Raw genomic sequence first — 20,821 nt, 5'->3', positions numbered from 1 at the left:
CTAGTAGAGTAACCATTACTAAAAATAAACTATTGTCATTAAATTCTTCTTTTACAGTTTTCAAAGGGAAATCGCAGATTTATGACGGTAATTAAAATTACAAACTTAATTTAAGCCAGCCAACTAAGGCAGCGGTTATGATAAAGAGAAAATAATTAACCTCACTATAAAATAGGTGTATAAGGCAGGTAGGATGTATATGCTGCCAGGGCTGACTGCATAGAGCTCAAAGAGAGCCATGACTTAGTCTGGATACCTAATTTTTAAACAGCTAAAACTGGGGAAACCCCAGCCAACATTTATGTATTTAATATTCAGTATATATTAATCTCATGGTGTTCATGTGACTTTACAAGACTGAATTTATATTTCTATGTATCCCACTCAGTTTATGTGTATCTGATGCTTAGGCAGCAGCACAGGGAGCAGATATTGCAGCCTTTGTGTGTGTGCATTTATAAAGCTCGCATTTCTTACACGACTGGTATTGATCACCCATCGATTTTCTGGCACACCTTCCAATCAGATTCTTATATTAAAGGGGAATAAAAAGCTGAAAGTGATTTCACAGATCAAAGAGCATTTCTTTCAGTTGTACACTATCCAGATAAGAAAAATACCAAGGATAAACTGTAAAAATCATAAAATATTTTCTCCCACTATGATTGTAGGAAAGCTAGCTTGGAATTTTTTTTCTTTCGTAATTGGAACATCCTTCTGATTTACAGCTTAAGATCTTTTTAAATCAACAGTTCCTTCCTATTTTTATGTCGGCATTGACCTAGAGAATATTTATTCTCCTTCTTTGCCATTTATCTCTCACTCCCAGTTTTTATATAAAGAATAAATATATATCCTTGGAGCACTTATTTTTATTGGTTAACAAAACAGAGATTTTTCTATATATATTAGCATAGGTGTTCATACCTCTTGACTGGACTTATCGGACACATGGTATTTATAATGCTATTTTGTCAGTGCCAAACAGAGGGGCAGTAATTTTTTCCCCTCTGTCTCATAGAAAAACTGCATACAGGTGCAATTGTATATGGATAATATTAAATTTATAGATCTGTTTTGTAGGTTCATGGCTTTGTTGTTTATATTATACCTTTAGAAAATGATAGCTGTTCCAGCTGACAAAGAGAAATTAACCAGAAATTAAAAAGTTTTTTTTTTTGACTTTTCAGGAGGCTATAATAATTGAAAAAATATAAAAGAATTATACATATATAAATATATATACACATATATATATATACACAAGGATTTGTCCTTACCATGAGGGCATAACAGTAACATTGTTGTGGTTTCAGAGTATGTGTAAAGGAAGTAGTAAATTTTTTTAATAGTGTTTTCATAGAAATTTAAGGAATTTAAGCAGTATTGGGGTTGACATTATCAATCTGTAACGTCAAACTATGATAATAATGCCACAATGACCCCATTCCTGATGGTGCTGAAGAAATGAAATGCATAACCCAACCAAAGGCCTACAGTCCGCTAAACAAACATAAGTAATCTGGTGTTTATTTAGCAGAATGTACTTAACAAAGTGATAAGTGGTTTAGTGTCCTGTTCTTACATAATGCCCAACAAATAAACAAGGAGGTTGGAAAGTGAAGAGAGCACATGACAGCAAAAAACCAACCACGTACAATCAGCCACTGGTGAGCGAGGGCTCTCCACTCCCACCACTTCTTGCTAGTATCTTTACTTGACTTCACTGCTACACTGCTTGGTTTATTTGTATCTCCTCTGTGGATGCATGCCCTGTCTCCCCAATTTCTGTAGCTGATGTCATTCACAGCCTCATTGTTTCCACTCTCTCCTTTGCAATTTGTTTCCATATTCTTCCTCTTACGTTCCTTTTCCCTCACCCATTCCCCAAAAGTACTTTCCAACTTTGTTGTTCTCTTTCCCCCGCCCCTTATCATGAATCCAGTTGTTTCCATTGAGAGCAGCATAGTCAAGTGAAAAGATTCTGTCTCAATGAAGTGTCAAAGTGTAATGGTAATTTTTCACATTTTCCTTAATTTCTATTGATATATTTCCAGTGACAAAATTTTGATTTAACTTATTTGTATAGGTACTTCTTTCTAGCTCCTGTAGCCAGAGAATAATTTTGAAAAGCATTAAACAGCTATCTGTCTTTGTCTGGGGTTTATTATCATTGTATTTTACTTCTGAATGACAGATAAGCAGAAATTGACCTTCCATATTTACAGAGATGGGGTTTTATATTTCAAATGAGACTTATTTTTTCCCCTGTAGATCTTTTCTACTGTTTTTGTGACTTAGTCAGTAATTTCATCCCCTAAGCAAAATGCCTGTGGGGCCATTTCACACAAAGGGATTTGGCTTGTTCTCTGAATTCACTGTGTAGCCCTGAACAGCAGGAATTATTCACTGGGGGTTCCCCCCCACCATGTTCCAATCATTTTATTGTTAGTGAGTTTCAAAAATAAACATGTTTTATCCCCTTGAGCAACTCACAATATGCAGCTGAATTGAATAATATATTTTCAACTTGTTATACTTGTGCCAATTTAAATTTCAGGAACAAAACTGCTCAGGAATATGCAGGGTTACGTGCCTATGTATCTTTCAATAAAGAGTAATCAGATTTCTTTTGGTCCTGAATCATTGTTGAAAAAAAGATGGGTGGTTACTAGTGAGCATGCTTGCTTCAAGAATACTGCATTTCTACATGCTCAGAATAATTTTATATTCATTTTGATTAGAGCAAACTGCTTACTCTCAAGAGGCTGACAAATACTAAAGATTTCCACTTTAGTGGTTTACAATGACATCAAAGTGGCCTTATATCTTTGCAAAAATCTGTTTCCTTGGTAACGTGAAGCAAACTGTTCATTTCAGAGGTGCCTATAGAGAACAACTGAGATTTTATTTTCATATTAAATATCAAAACTTAATGTGGATAATGACATTGTACAAAATATACTACTATGTTTAAATTATATTCAATCTTCAAATAAATAATAAAAATGGTCACATTGTAATATCAATAATTTATAATTATATTTAGATAACATTATTTGTTGGAAGTCAAAGTACAATATGTTTTCATGCTTTTTTTTAAAGGTAAAAAACAAAACCAGAATAATGACTGTTGAAAAGTCAGACATATTAAGAAATACTTAATGGAAAAGGATTCCCCAACAAGTAAATTTTAAAGAGTTTGCAAATACTGTTTAGTTAACAATGAATGATTTCTCTGTCAGGAGTATCATTCTCTGCTAAAGAAAAGCTTTATGCACACAGAATTGCAATGAAAAATAGCTCTCTTCATACAATCAATAAATGATTAAAACTCCCCATCCTGGTTCCATTTATTTATTAGACTCTTTTGCTGTATCTTAACTAAGGACCTGAACAGGAAATACATCTAAGCATGAGCTTAGCTTTGAAGTGGCAAACATTTGTATGGAAGCCTTCTGAGTTTAGGAAGGATTTGAGGAACAGATGCAAAACTTACAAATTCTCATGAACACCTTGAAGCTGTTACAGCCGAAATTGTCACACATCTACATGCAAATGAATACTCTTTTTTCTGACAAATAATCTAAACATCTGTCAGAACATCTCTACAAAACAAACAAACTGACACTGCAGTTACGATCAATAATCACTCTGCTCAGGGCTCATTAGAGATGGAAAAATATCTCCTTTTTGTCTTGATGGAAAGGGAAGGAATATGAGGTAGAGATTGGACAGGGCAACAGAAGGAGTGGTGAAATTCAACAGGACCCAGACAGAGAAACTTTATAGAGAAACATAAGATCTCTGTTGGGAGAAAGCAGGGATGTGCTTTTATAAGCCAGGAGGCAGTATACTACAAAGGCAAACTGTAACTTACGGGTGCTGAATAAAACTCCTGCAAAGAATCCATCCCGTAGCATTTTCCTAGACACTGCTCCTGTAAATTATTGTGAATTATGCAGGTCTAGCTCTCCCAGGGAAACTGGGATTATCTGAATGAGCCCTTTTTGTAAAAGGAACATATTGTCAGTCTTTTTTTTACCATTTCCTAGCAAGTCATGCTGTGAGAACAGACAGTAGTCTCATGCTTCAAATTATTTAAAGGTGCATTTAGTTTGCAGAAAATATCTAGTGAGCTTCAAGAGTAGATTGGAAAGGCAAACCAACAATCTGCCTAATAACCAAACAAAGACTTGTAGCAGATCTCTGACAGGGCATCATGCTCAACACCAAAATGTGCAAGAAGGTACTTCTTGTTCTAAGTACTAAACACTTTTAACAGCAACTGTAAAGTGCATTATGGGCTAGTATTATGCTATTCTGCAAATAGAAAGAGTGGGGATACAAAACCTTTTGTACAGGGAGTCATTAGGGAACAATGACTTTTCTTTCTTCCACTGGATTCCATGCCAGTATCCTATATAAATTCAAGAACTGCAGTGAAAACTGAAGCTCCTCTCCATGAAGATCTGTGTTGAAAATACACTCACACTCTTGGATTCTTCTGGTCTGGATTCTTCTTCTGGGTCACAGGAACTGAGGGTGGTATTATTTGCTTTTCTATACTATAGTTGAAAGATTTATAAATGAATAACCAGTGCAATCCAGTCTGGCATCATGGTTATAACATAGAAGCTAATTAAGTTCCCATTCTAACATCATTATTACATTTGATAGCTTTTGTTAGATTATTTGTTTACCTATTTGCTTTTGCTGGAGAAATTTAATTTAGCTACACATTTGGCCACTAGCTGGCCAAAATTTCTATGAGAGAATTTATTCTCTGTTGTTTTCAGCTTTGAAACTATAGCAGCATAGGCTGTAATTAAGGAATACAGCTGTGAACAATCAGCACCAAAAGGTGACAGGTTATTTAACACACAGAGCATGAGCAGCATAGTGCACCAGGAAAGATCCACAGGAAAGATCTAACATTTTGAGAGAAGGTTTACATCACCAAAGAATTGATGCATGCTGTCAGGAGGAATCATTGAGATGTAACCTGAGGTGCTATGGATAACATTGACATGAGGAGGAGTTACCTCATCTTACAGCTGGGAAAAACATTAAATATAACAGAATGCTAGTTAAGCCAAACAGAGGAAAAACAACAATAGCCAATCTTCACTATTTTTAAGAGCTCCTCTGGTCCTTGAGGCATTAATTTAAAGTAGGACTACTTTTTAGCAAGTATTTCCATTTTTACCATCCTCTGTTTCTTACATTCTGAAGAAAACTCCACATGACAACTTACAAATTGTAAAACCAAGACTCCTGGAAATTTTACCCATTCCAGAAACTTCAGCAAGGAACAATCAACATAAGTTATTTGCATGTGGTGCTATCAATATATTTAAATTCTTGTAAAGGAAAAGAGATGACAAAAACTACTGTGATAAGAACCTTGATGCTCAGCACGTGGCTTCTGTGCAGCTCCTCTTGCTTTACAGTTCAAATAATTCCTTCAACAAGATTTTTATCTGGTAATGGGCACATGAATGCTACTTTCCAGTAGTTTTGTACACTAGACAGGAACCAGAATCATATAATGCTTCTAAGCTCCCTGGGAGTAAAAGGGGAGATTTTCACTCCTTGGGTGATTGAGGTGAGGGAAGAGACCTTCCTGAAGAGCTCAACGAAGACAGGATGGGACACTCTACAGTGGCATGGAGCAGTTTCATGGTAGCACTTGGGAAAAGACACAATTTGACAACAGACTCTATCCCCACAGAGCTAACAGCCTCCAGCAAAGACCTGGATTACCAGACATAGTTATAAAAATGAATTTGCCATCTCGTGAACTTACAACTTTGTATATCCAGGAGCAAAGGAGTATTTCATATGGCATGACCACGGCAACAGTGATGACAGCAAAAAAACCACCTTTATTAGTAAGAAAGCTAAATTTCCAGAATAGTCTTTCAAAGACGTTTTTCTTCCACATTTTCCAAGTAACAGGAAGTTACTTGATAAAGTCACTTTTTTCTCTCCCCAAGTAAACACAGCTTTTAATGAAAAGCACATTTTCTGGTGTGAAAATAACAGGAAAATGATTGGAAGCTGAAGAAATCTTGAAAAAATAATTTGGAGATTTACAAGATTTTGCAATTGTTTAACAAATATGATTAACATTGGTAAGACCACAACTTTATAAAATTAGGATATAAAGTTTATTTCTGTAGCCCAGACAAAACCTTTAGTGTTTTTGTGTGTAAACAAGAGTTAAACACAGGGAAGTTTTTAAAAAATAATAAAATCCATGAATAATGCAGATATATTTTTACTGATCATTGGAGGAAAAATAATTCAGTTCAAAAGAGATAACAAAATTAAATGATAATGAAAAGTAATAGAGCACTAAAAAGACAGAACTATTTAAATATGGAATAACAGATTGATATTCACAAACACTCCAGAAACAGAATAATGTGTGTAAGAACCTTGACTCATGCTAATACTTCCATTTTTTTGTTTGTTTGTTTTGTATTTTTTACTCTGGCAATTATAGCTGAACAGAATTCAAGACAAAGGCTTAAATTATCATTTTTGCAGATTATTTCATTTTATTAAACCAGATTATATTCACTTTAATGACTTTATTTCTATTAGCAAATCTTTTTTTTTTTTAGTTTTAAAATTTATTTTTCATCTTTTTTTTCCTGTATATCTGTTCCCTTTTTTTGTATAGTAGAGATTTTTTTTGTTTTTTCTTTTTTTTTTTCCTTTAATAGAACTGTTTATTTCTATCTAAACATCTTACGTTGGTATTTTCACTCTTCAAACGTATTAAGAAAGCAACCACCTGGCAGAAAACAAAGCCACAGCAAGAAGCAAAAATATTTGCTAGAAATTAAATCTATAATTAAACATTAAATCCATAACTAAATCCATAAAATATGACTGTTAATCAGACTTTTGAGCCTAAATCTTTAGTGCCATGGAGACAATTCACATTCTGCTACCTACCTTTCCGTGCAAATTTATTTTATTCTTCTTTGGCTGTTAGTATATTAGCCATATATTTCATTTTGTTATTGAGAAACGGTACAATACAACTCCATATAAATCTTGAGACATATGTGTTATCCTTTTAGCAGTATACACACACATCTTTGGGTAACACCCTCAACACAAAGTTTCAGAGATTCCACAGTAACCCCGGGTCAGTCTTTGTCTTATGAGGGTCTGCCAAGAAGGCTATATCATCCAGCTTAAGTTCCTTCCCTCAGGAAAACAGCTTCATGGTAGGAATTGTATGAAAATAAAGTGCTTTTATAACCTTATGAGCACTGTTATGAACATACCATTGCTGCTGGACATGTTGCCTTTTTCTTTCAGCAGTTTAGAAAAATACTCATTTGAACTTGTGCAGCATTTTTTGAAGGTGCATTCCTTGAAGGGGAAGACAGTACATCTTCACAAGCATACAGTTCAGCAGTAGAAAAGAAAGTTTCACCACCAGCACAAATTCTTTCTTTTCTGATCTTTCAGAGTTTTTTTTCTTCTTTTTCCCTTTTTTTTAAATCAAGGTTTTCTTGTTTTGGATACAATTGCCCTCTTGTACTACATACTTGATGCTACCTCTGATGAAGTTTTCAATCTACAATGACTTTTGTCACCTTCAGTAGCTCTTTTCCTGGCAATTCCCGAATCAGTTGAGGAAGTTCAAACTGTAATTTCCTGTCTTTACACCCAAGAGAATTCAAAATCTGCTAGAAAACTCAGAATACACAATGCTCCTTTTTCTGTCCCTTCTTGATTCTTCTGTTCTGACTTCAATTCCTCACTACAGTGTAAGGACCACTTCTCTTGTCTGTTCCTGCCATGTCCTGTACAGCTCCAAGGATGCATCCTAAGGAAGCTGGTAGCTGGTGTGTTTGTGGAAACTTGTCTTCAGTTTCCATCTAAAAATTCAGAAAAATCCTTTGTCCTCGTATTTGGGATTCCTCTGCTTTAAAACTTTATGTTAATAGGGGTAAGAACTGTGTCTCTCAGTTTGCAGATCTCTGTGTGTGAATGCATATGCTGTCCAATATACAACAAATACACAGAGATGCAAATGAAATTTAGCAGAGTTACCAATTTCAGTTTTCAAGTGTAAAGAATGTCTAGACAAAGTACATATTTGTCTTCCTCAGAGTTTCAATTTGTCTAGGCATGTAGAATTTGGGTGTATACTGGTGTAACTCAGCAATATACAATATTGCTAAAGCAATTTATGTAGAAAATGGTCTATGTGTTGAATGCATACATTGCTGCTGAGAAAGTGAAAACCAATTAGCCCTTAGATAAACATATTATGGTTATGATGTGTGACATAAAGAGCAGTCATGAAGAAAATTAAGAAATCTCCTACTCCAGCAACTGTATCAAAGCTTGGTATTTTCAAGTGGAAAGAATAACCTTGGCTACACGCATTTCATGGCTGCATAGGGAATAAGCCCTCTACTGACAAATCAAGACATGGAAGAGTTTCAAAATGAAAAGTATATGCAGGCATCAATTACATGACAGTATTTACAAGTTTATTCACTAAACAATTGTTGACAGAGTACAAAAATAATGATGTGAATTTAGAAATATGTTAAATTATTTAAATGCTTAAACAAATATGGATTTTTTATAAAACATCATTATGCAAGAAATTAAATCAGACAAAAGTATAATGTAATATTGCATTATCAGAGTGAGAAAAATCTCTTCCTTCCCAAGCTGAAAGGTAAAAGGTTTTGGAATCTGGGAACACCACTTTCAATCAGAAGTGATGGAGACCCTGCCCTGCCAGAAGGATCTCAGCCATGCTAGGGCTGATGACTGAGCATAAGGGTGAGCAGCTGGCCAGCCTCCTCCATGACTGGGGCTGGGCAGAGTTTGTCATAGCTGAAGTCCTGCCTCCTGTGAGGTGGCTGGGCATTGCTTGTGGAGGGGAAGTAGAGAATAAATTCTACTTTTTCCTCCTTGAATGTGCATGTACAACTTTCAATTTTTGCTCTAGTAAACTGCCTTTCTTGACCTACGAGTTGTCTTCTATCTCATTTTCTCTCCCCTGTCCACAGAAGAAGGGAAAGTGATAGAGTAGCTTGGTGGACACCTGGCATCCAGACAAAATTAACCCCTCACACCTGGCAAGAGAACAAATGCCAGAGCCTTAATAACCTGATTTTCCAGAAACCAAGTTACTAAAATGCTGCTTAGTGTTTCAGTCACTTGAATGATCAGAGCCAGATAGCCTCAATAAGATGTGCCTCCATCAGTAAGACACAGAGAATTTTCACTAAATGCAGCTTCCCTTTCCTTAGGCTGCTTTCCCAGCACAAGTTATAGTCCACTTTAAATCATTCCAGCTTGCTGTCTGTTCACAGATTAAAGTAGAAAAGAGTAGAATAAAATATTCAGTATTTAATACCAAGTAAGAGAATAGCAAACAGAAAAATATTTAAGACATATGTACTGAGATAGTACACATACCAAGGTAGGCTAGGCAAAGGAATAAAATTCAGCTAAATTGATTAAAGAAAACTGATCATTTTTTTCCCAAGGAGAAATTATGCACTAAGGAAACTGAAGCAGAGGGCTTGGCTCTGTAAAAATTGCAAAAATCTCAAGCCGTTTCCCCCTGCCTAAGAAAATAAAAACAACAAAACCTGAAATAATTATTGATATAATTTTATAGAAAAATCAAATGCAGGGGTGCATATTGGTATTGATTTAAAATATATTTAAATTGCACTATTTCTTTTTAATTGCTAAACTATTTTAAAAACTATCTTCTCCAAGTGTCAAGAAAAGTCAAACTGATTTTTTACCCATAGTATCGACCAGTAGCTTTCAATGTATTTTAAAACCAGAATATATGTTCTTACCATATAAAACAGCAAACTGGAATCCAAGTATCCCTTTCCAAAATCATCTGTGATCAGGACACAAATTTCTTCAGGACAAATGACTTCTGGAAATCCAGTAGGCTAATGGATGCACCAGTTTAACCAGTGGGCTTCATCACCCCAGTGTTCTCATATCTGACTCTCTTAATTAAACTACATCCTTTGTAGGAGGCTTATTTTTCAAGCATCTGGCCTCATTTGAGAATTCTGAACAAAAAGCAATTTAACTATGGCAACTTTTTAAGTTAGTGAGGAAATTTTTCACAAAAAAACCCAGAATCTAATCAACAATATATAAAATCAGGGTTTAAAATCTGTCATGCATGGGAAATGAGGAAAAGAGAAAATTCAAAATACCAGTTAAGACATCAAACACTTTGTCAAATATATTCCTATATTCACATTTGAACTGTAAGTATCCAGTTACAGTGTGTGAGAGCCTTATCCTGGTGAATATGTGAATACTAGATCCTTAAATTCCCTCAGTGGTGAGCAAATGGAGGCTCTCTTTGCTGACTTCTTTAAAATGAAATGTTGTTGGTCAACAACAGTGCATACATTCCCAAATAGTAACTTGTGAGTGGGTTTCTATGACTTTGCATCTGTTTCTACAGATGAGGACAAGGATAAGGAAAATTATTCTCCAGCCTGGATCAATTGAAGTTATAATGTGATTTCAGTGCTACTTCCATTATGATCTAGGTGTTCAAACTCAAAACTCAATGCAGAATCTCCTCACAAAGAAGTACAAAAGAGGACAGAACCCTTAGAAAAAGTCTTTGCTCACAGGGAGAGGCCTTACCTAAGGTTCCTTTCCCCCAAAATAGCCCATTCCTCCAGATCTCCAGGAATCTCTTATTTAGGGTTTTTTCTGTAGAATTCCAGAGACCCTTTTCACAAGCCCAGTACTAGTGAATGTAAGTGGAAAGAGGGAATGGCAAAGAGATTAAAGGCCTTTTATAGTAGCTTTAAAAGAAAATTTTCCAGATTAATCACCTCAAGCCATTCTGAACAGGCTACCTACCATATTGCCTGTTTTTTAATTAAAATTGATTAATGAGCTACATCCATTTTCCCATTTAGATTTCTGTGTCATGTATTTTCATTAAAGTACAGATCACTATAAAATAAAAGATTCAGCAGAAAAGACACTTCACACTGAAAGATACATCTAGAGTTATCAAAGAAGGGTATTGATCCCTTCTGAGACAAAAGGTTGCTCATTCATCAGTCACACACAGGAAATGATATCTGGATTTAGAAAAATACTGAAGCCTATTACGATAAGAACTGACACTAATTGGGAGGAATGACAAAACTTCCTAGCGAATGAAATAGAAATTAAAAAGTTTCATGGAGAAAGATTAAACTTACCTGAATGGATGTCAAGAAAAAGATCTTGTTGTGCAAACACAAAGTTGGGGTTTTTTTTGTTTTTTTGGTTTTTTTTAATTTTGGGTAGCCCTACTTCAAGAAATTTCTTACTGGACACAATCAGAGATCTAAGGCCTGCAGAAGAAAAGAAAACTTAATGAAATGGAAGAAGAAATTACTTTGTGAAGTCCCATGGATAAAGGAGTGAGAATTTTCATTCCTCCACCTCTGACTTTTATAAATGTTTGTAGCAAGTCTATCTATTCAGTTATTGCAATCTTAACATTTTTGTGATGCATATTACCTTGAAAGCAGTTTGAATTAAGAGTGATTTCAAGATAACTGGATAAGAGAAAAGCATTTCTCTCCTGGGAGTGTGAGAGCTTTAGCTAGCCCTAGAAACGTCTTTTAAAAACATCAGAAATAATATATTTGCATACAGCGCCATTGTGGGCAGTGTGCTCATGCCCACAATGTACAGGAAACATCCATGTAAAGCTGAGATGTTTTCTTTCTGCAGTGAGGTGCTGGAGTACCTGGGCAAGCTGCCAAGAGAATCTCAGTTCCACAGAGAGTAATTTCTTGCATGCCAGCTCTTAGCAATTGTAAAATACAGTGTTCCAACACTGAACTCATTCCAACTGGTTAACTGCTCTAGATACATCGTCATTAATGGGATTTAACCTAATTCTGGTTCTGCAAAACTGCTTTGCACAAAACAAAGATAAAAGCTAACCAAGAAAAAGACAAAAATAATACTGTATGAAAACAAGAGCTGAAGCAAAGACTTTACAACTAACTACAGTTGTAATGATTTTAATCTGAGAGACCCTTCATAATTTCCTGATCAATCTACCATTAGGAAGAAAGGAGACTTAGGTATTGAAGTTGGAATCTATTTTAATTAATGGAGTGATTCCAAAGAGATTTAGAATTTGGTTTCCTTGGATTTCTTCAGAGTTCCATTAATATATGGTGGCCTTATAAAGTAGGCTCAAGTTTCTGGTGTTTCGGATCCATTTAGATTTGGTTATTTCTTTTTGACTACTCTGGGTAGTGTCTTGGAGATAAATCATCTAGCATATGATTTAGCACAGCAACATATTTTTTGAGAAAGTTAATTCCCTGGTTTCACTGAGACCATTTCGAAAATCTTGGACTTGCAGAGACATTCACAGTTATGTTACCTTGAATGATTGATCCTAGAGAAAGTTTGCCTTTGTGAGGACATAGAGGGCTTGGACATAAATCCTAAGAAAATTTGGTTAATTGTACTGTCTGAAACATTCCTCTATAAATCACGTGACAACAAAGTTCATTTTGACATCTACAGTCAATCAGTGTGTTAAAGCACTTTTTAAAATTCCCATATATGATGTCAATTGAAGTAAAGAGCAGAAACTCACAGACTTTAATATTTTAAAGTTTAGATTTGTCCATAAGTTTTGCTTTAGGTTTACAGGGCAAATGAAAGCAGGAGTCAATAAAATGAAATTACAAGAACAGTGATCTTTCTCTTTTTTTTTTAATCTTTACTTGAACATTACATTTCCCATTCCTGTCTTGGATCTCAGTTTAATTACTGAACATCACTTAAGGCAATTCATATATAACCTAAAGATGGCAGGACTTGCAAGATTAGAAGTAAGACCAAACTAAACTTCTATTTGTGATTTTCTTTTCTTTGTTCATTTGGATATTTTTGGGTTGTTTTGGGGTTTTTTTGTTCCCCATGAAAGTTATCAACACTGCACTAATTTGGCTTACACTAATTTGCACAGCACAATTAGGGAAAGTGCTAAATCTGCTTCAGGAATCAATACTAGTGTTTAAATGAGAGCATAAAATTTGGGTGAATTCTTTGCCCTTTTTTCTCCTAAAATTTCATGCTTGCCATACAATTGACATAATTACATTAAACAAATCCATCCATCAACAAAATAAAAAACACAAATCAGAATATTCAATGATCTGAGCCCATGACATCTAAAGGATGACTTACAAATCCAAGATTGTTTAAAGATATGAGATAACCAATAGTCATGGATTGTCAGATAAATTGAAACAGTACAGTACACCTATATATATATGGAGACTCCTTCCTCAGAATACTTTCTAACACTGTAGAAAATCTATATCAAACAAAAACATACCACCACTTTTTAATCTTACATACAACTATAATTTTGTTCTTGCCTCCAATAATGTAGAAACATGAAACAGAATACAGATACTTTAGACTAACAGTAAAAAAAGTCAGCCTCCCAGAAACAGTCCACTGACCACACTTTTCCCTCTCTCCCAGAGAAGAGACATAAGGAAGAAATGCTGACAGATGTCAGTCATAGAGAAAAATGCATCACTGGAAAATTTTCAGATTTGTGAAGTGATGTAAAGAACCTAATAGAACAGGTTCTTAGTCTTCTGGGAAAAGTAAGTTAGCTCCAGAAAATTGCTTTGACATTTTTGTAGGTATTGCAGTGAATCATAGTCTAGCTTCTGCAGGACATATGGCAACACTGTCCATGAATCTCATTATGTTATTGAGCCTTTTAAAAAAAATGGCCCTGGTTCTGCCCTGATGCCAAAAGTCTGAGCAGATAGCACTGGAGAATATTCTATATTGCACAACTAAAATGAATTCACAAAATATACTGCTACTGGGACTCATGGTCTTGTCCAGAGCAATTCCCGATGTAGCAAATAAAGTATGATGATCATTGGACCACTTTCTGTGTCAAACATAAGGTCAAATAACACTAGTAACTGATGAGCCACAATACAGTTTTTAATTAAAAAATAAAAGTATTGATGGCAATAGTGATTATGGAGAAATCTCTTCCCTCCTCCTCCTTATTAAGAGAAGAGTTACTTTATGAACACATCATTCTCTGGCAGAAACCACCAGTGGGCTTAGTTGGAAGATTTTTCTTAGTACAAAACTTTACAAAAATTTCTTTGCAGCTAAGTTAGGGATATGGAAATACTAATGAATATACTAGAATGTGAAGATTTTTTCCCTTTGAAACAGCCTCCTGTATGGACAACTAAATAGAATTTGAAGAGATTGAGCTTGGCCTCCACTCATCTGAGGGAAAGGCCTTAGCCAGCAAAAAGTGCCCTTGGTGTATTCATCTTTAGTATTCCCCCTGAGCAGCATTTGTACATGGCAAGTAACTATACAGCCTTATCTGAAGTATCACTCTTTATAGTTTAAATTAAGGAGGATTCCATAGAGCTTATGAATCACAGCCCTAGAACTGTCATTGTCTCTATTCAGCTGTGATACCGGTAAAGCTGTTTATTGAATCTGACATTTTTAATGGGAAAATGGTAATTTTAGTGAGACTTTCTCCAGAAACGAGGCCTGTTGCATGGATCTCAAGCTTTGTCTCCTATACCTCAGTGGACTGTTGCAGAGCTCAGGAAAGTCAAAGCTTGTGTGTTAATGTTAACTCAGCTCTTCTTAGGCACAGGACAGAGGATTAGATTTATTTTCTCTTTACATTTGGAAGTACTATTATTTTAGGTGTATATTTTTAAACTGCACTTACCCTATCAGTGGAAGAAACCAAAAATTATTGAGAAAACAATTCCCATAATTGCTGTTGTCCTAGTACATAAATATGACAATATTTCCAGCACATTTTATTTAAGCTGAATAAGTAATAATATTACTCATTCTGACTGGTTGATTACTTTAAAAGTAGCAACATAGTAATTGTATTAGGAGAAGGTGTGTTAAAAATAAATGGCTTGAAATTTGGCAGAATGTCATTGGTTGCAAATGAGGGAGCAGGTTGTTCTATCCACAAATCAATGCCAAAGGAAAATTACTTTGCTTCAAGCTAATTGTCCAAGTAATGATCTGCTTAAGACAGCAAAGTACATTGAACATAAGTTAAAATTTGCTCTTGAAAACTGGATCTTCTGTTACACAACAATTTCAGTCATCAAAAAATTTTCAAAATTACAGAAAATATTTAGGTTCTGCTGGAACAGAATGGGCAGGCTGTATGGCTAGCACTTTGTAATTAAAGAACATTAAAAGTTTTTCCTGTTATAAGAAATTACTTTGACTATCAAGTGAGTCCAAGTAGAATTTCCTAATTTTTTTAAAATTAAAGATAACTATGAAGGATGGAGACTTTCAGGTTCTGAAAGCAAGTAGCTTTAATGCAGTAATATCATTACTCTGATAAGCTGATCTTGTTGAGTATGAAGTTTGGGACAAGAATGCTTTGATAAAATGACCAATTGCAGCTCAGAGATGAAGATACATATTGTGGTCATAAATATATCACCTGAAATTAATTGTCACAAAGTGGAAAAAATCAGAAAAGATTTCTTTGAGGTATACAAGGTTTGAGATACCAAACTTATATGCTCAATATGAGGAAAAACAAATACTTTAATCAAATTCAGCCACAGTCTTTGACAAAAATAAATAAAATAAAATATATATATATATATATTTTAATCAACTTTACAAGATATTTTCAATCTTGACTCCAGACCAAAGGCTGAATATGGACTTGTTTTAAGAATTACACACTGCAAGTTTTATTACACTGATGGTGCATAGTTGAAGAATTTTACATTTGTGGAATAATACTGATTTTTAACCTGGTTTTCTTTAATGTCTTAAATTTTCTGGAGCATATTATTCCGAATATTACCTCAAATGTAGTATCAGAATGTTTCTTTTTTAAAAAAGGGGTAGAGAGTTTTCTAGACATTGATTTTCTTAAAGCAAAGCTTCAGATTAAGATTATTTTCTTTCATATTGTATGAGTTTTTACTTTTTTAGTGCTAGACATATTAAATCTAATCATAAATGAGTTCATAACAACTGAATTCAACATTGGAAGGAAAATCTATTCTTCACAGAAAATTTAATAATATTCTAGGCATTTATCTAAAGTGTGATTCAGAAGAAAAACTACATTGCAAACTCTCTTCTTGGCTTTTCTCCAGCAGGAAAAAAACATGTCACTTAAAGAAATACTACTGGCCTTGGAATTGAGAGATGAAAATACCATTGATGTCACAATGGAGTAGATCTGTGAGTGAACAGAAATATTCTCAGATACCAAAATAAAACCTGTTGAGGAAAAAGGTATTGAAAGGCACATCTAAGTTTTGGTGGCACATCTGAGATGTCAAGATTGTAAGTTTGAACAAAAGCACAGAAATTAAATCTGGGTTTCATATTAAGACTAATATCTTTGAGTCTATGTATTGCCTTTAATCATGCTTGTCTGTAGAACACAGTATTTGGCTTTAATTTAATTTTTGCACATGGGCCCAAGTGACTCAAATATAGGCAACTGGAAATCTGTTCAAATGCATTACACATCCAAATACCAAAATTACTGATGTTAGTCCTGCCTGGCACTAGGAATATTTATTTACTCCAGAAAAGGATCCTCTAACCTTGTAGACTGAAAAATAATTCAAGAGAAAAAAGAAACTTTATTTCCACAACAGTATTTTGAATGATATGTTTGTTAATTCAATTAAAGTTACGTAGGTTCATGGTATCCTGGGGTAAGGTCACAAAGAACCCACACAAAATAGAATGTTGTCAGAACAGTCATATCACATCAAACACACAGAGTAAAATTTCCTAAAATAATTACATTTCAATAGCAACTGCAGATTTTCCCAGGATTACAGAAATTCAGAGGAAGTTCTTCTAACCAGTTTACCAGAAAGTCAAAAGTTGTACAGTATAAAAGTCTAATTGTAATGTCATTCATCCAAAGTTTCCCCTAATTTAATACTATGAAATGCAATTCTCGTTTAGCTCAGTTTAACCAAGATCCAAATCAAATTTTGTGGACAATTTAAGAAGTCACTGACTGCCCCAAGTAAAAGAAAATTTCAGAAGGAAATGGGGCCAAATGTGTGCAAACACACAAAACTTTTTATGTGTTCTTGCATTTTCTGATCTGGAGTTACTAAACAGTCTGTTCCCTCCATTTTTTCCCTGTCTAGCCTTCCTGAGGTAAAAGAAGAAAAGAATTAGCTGAAGGTATTACCAGTGAAGAAAGAAGGAGTGAGAACAAAGGAGACATATTAGAAGTCATCTTCTTCAGCAGTTTGCAGATAAGAAAAATACATTCTTCTGCTAAAACCTTCCTAGATCACTATAATAAACTAATTAATCTCAGATGGGTAAGAAAAAGCATTGAAGTGACTTTGAGCTGGTAATAACTACCTGCTGAATGCAGTAGTCACAAATTTCTCCCATCTCCTCAATCTCACCAAAAGGAAATTGTGATTTATTGGTAGAGGTTGATGGGAGTAGGGCATTACTCATTGTAGGGCTTTTAGTTTTTTACTTTCCTAAATGAGAAATCAAGAAGGACTCATTGTTTGGAGCAGTAAATGTATGGACACGGGGAGGAACATCTACCCCAAATCCTGCTGAGGGAAGCATTTATGTCTAGCCTACTGAGAAATCTAAGGGAACAGAAAAAGGTGTAATGGGAGATGCTGAAAGAAGGAAGATAATGAGAGTGTTGTGGAAGGAGAAAATTGAGAAGCTAGAGAAAATATTTTAATGTGAAAGAGATGAAGCCTTTGAAGCTCATGAAGAGGACAGAAGTCTGTTGGGGACTGCCTAGGGACAGAGACAAAGAAAAGCAGAGGGCCCACCTTCTTTCATCTGGCTTTACAGGAAAGCAAGCATGATTAGTACAAGCTTACTAAAGGAAAGGAGGAACTATTTTCTTTACGTCATTAGATGTCAAAAAAAATCAGACTAACAGAATGGATAAGCACTTCTGTCTGATAGAGGTGGAATGGCTCTTACCATCATTAACCTGGTACCTATGTGAGTTTTTGCTGCCAGGATCAGCCAAAAGAGATACAGGAAGGGACAGAGGAAGAAAGGGGTGGCTCAGAGAGTTATGCCACTGGGGAAAGAGGAAAAACAGAAGTCTTGAAAACACAAACCCTTCTAAACAAATTATTTTGTCTATTGTGAATGCTTCACCTTGTTTAAATTTGAACCTAATTGTTCAGTGTTTCAACTAAAATGTTAGTGCTGTGCAGCATTGTGAGAGCACATAGATGATTAGGAAACATGTACCTGACAGCAGTGGAGAAATATTAATTAAAAGTGAGACAGAAGAGCACAACACAAAGGTATTCTATTGCCTTTGAAGTACACTCAGTGAATTAACAGAACAGTTATTACATATAAACTGTGCAGGTAACACAAAGGGTGGTCACATCATAAACAGTGGTAGGGACAAAGCACAAAGGACAGGCCAATATTCCTGCAGTGATAAACAAGGTTCAATTACACTGAATGCAGTTTTTTCAGCTACTGACAAAACTACACATAGAAAATATGAAAAGCTGAATATGTACTGAAAAAATGTGAAAAAATATGCTTTAAACACATCTTTAAATGGTTTTGAAAGAAGAAATATAACTGGGATTACAAAGGAACAACAGCAAAGTGATTTTCACTTCTCCTTGAGTTATGAAAAGATCAACACAAGCATAATGAGTAGCAATAGGGGTTTGTGCTGCACAACAACATTCATAGGAAATCACAATGGGTGCAGAAAAGTAGTCAAAGGCTAAAGAAAATGTCATCCTGAGGGAGATAGAAAGAATTCATTCACTACAGTTTATGGAAAAGAAATTTAATAACAGTTAATGTGAGTGGCTTCTCAATGTCCTACAGAGAAAATCTCTGTTAAGGCACTTGGTGAGTTATAAGAGAAAGAAAGGCAAAACCCAATGTCTGGAAGCCAAAACCAGACGAATCCAATATGCAAACACACAGAGTTTTAATACTGATTAATGAGTGGAAAAACAATTATCAGAGGAAGTGATAGATTTCCTATTTCTGTCTTGATTGTTTCCCATTAAGACTGGCTTTCTGGAAGTTAAACAGTAGCCAAACCAGTTAATGGGCACAGGAAAGGGATAGCTGGAGATCAGCTGCATAACAATCTCCTTATTCTTCTAGATTTAGGTATTCTAAGTCCCTGTGCATCTCAAATTGGGGAGATTAGCAGAGCACACTTGGAGGGCATTCACTAGTTCTTTGGGGGAGGGTGATGAGGGGTTAATTTTTCCCAAGAACAGACACAAACCTTTCTCCCATTTGTATTTCAAATGTCATCAATCTGTAATGCTCTTGTGCTTGACAAGAAGATCAGATCCACTTTGAAAATAATGACAGTTTGAGGGAAGTTATTCTGCTTAGGGAGTTTACCACTGTTTTAAATGTAGAAGTCACCATATGACTTGACAGTGATGGGAGAAGCCCATTTCTTTCTGACCTGTATGTTACATTGGTGCAACAAAAGCAAAAGGTGTCCCTACATATCTGTCTTCTAGAATTAGCCCAAACTGGAATATCCTTTAGTTTGTACAAAGGTAGGGAACAATGAATTTTAAATGTATTCTTCTGAGTAATATGCCTATCTGACATGACCTAACTTTAGATTCTTGTCCCTCAGGACATCTAGCACACAAGCAGTTGGAGGATAATTAAGGACAACAGTTGCTTTAATTATTAATGCCTTTGCCTTTATCCATCTTAGCAAAGCATCTTTAATAAGCTGTTTGTTAAGTGTCTTTTAATGTCAAATGTCCACAGGTATCTGTTGTTACAACTTCTAATCACATAGCTGTAACTTTTTCATACAGATGGCAGATAATAAAGATGTGTTTCAGTTATTTCTTTATGGTTTGTCAAATTAATAATTGTCACCCAGCTTGGGTTTACTTGGGATATCAGACGTTCTGGGCTTGTTTCCTGAGATAAGTTTCATTTGAGAAGGGAATTGTGAGTAGTGGTTTTGCTACCATATTTTTTCTTGTTATCTCTTATTGTAGCTGCTACCATTTATGCTGTCAGAAAGGGCAGAATACATTAAGGTTTCAAAAATATTTTTTGTGCCGATCAAGCTAGTGATTGTTCACTGGAGAACTGGATGGATAGCCACTTTCAAAGGAAGAAAAAAGAAACTTTCATTGCAGCACTAATGATAGAAGGCACCTGTCCTTCTAAAGGACTTCATGGGATGGAAACATTGATTTTTAACAATATACTTAATACAAAATGTTGAAAATTAGGCATTTTAACCATTGCTGCATATTTTATAATTGATTTAATTGACAGTGCCATTTGAGACATGAACGACATTTACGCTGACAAAGTTCACAATAAATTCAGCTGCTGGCAATGTAAGTATCCCCAATCATTTATTCATCTCTGTGTTTCCAAGCAGCAAGGTTTCTGCTTTTACAGATGTGATGGGTAACTGCATCTTCTTTTTACAGGATTATATCTATGTTTCTTTCTATCTCTTTATTTCTGACTATTACAGAAGTGCACCTGAAGGCCAGAGTGACTCAGGCTCTTGTAAATCTTTTTTTCCCTTGGAGCAGATTAGAGTGAAACAACAGTAAATGATCAGTGTTTATAAATATGTATACATGTAGGGTTAATTTTAGAACAATTTGGTTGCAATGGAAAGGGGGTATGTAGCCATTATAGTTATTATTATTTATAGTAATATAATAAT

The sequence above is a fragment of the Agelaius phoeniceus genome, chromosome 4, assembly GCF_051311805.1.
Source record: "Agelaius phoeniceus isolate bAgePho1 chromosome 4, bAgePho1.hap1, whole genome shotgun sequence".
NCBI classification, from domain to species: Eukaryota; Metazoa; Chordata; class Aves; order Passeriformes; family Icteridae; genus Agelaius; species Agelaius phoeniceus.
The sequence above is the reverse complement of the archived record's forward strand: the minus strand, read 5'-3'. Positions refer to the sequence as shown.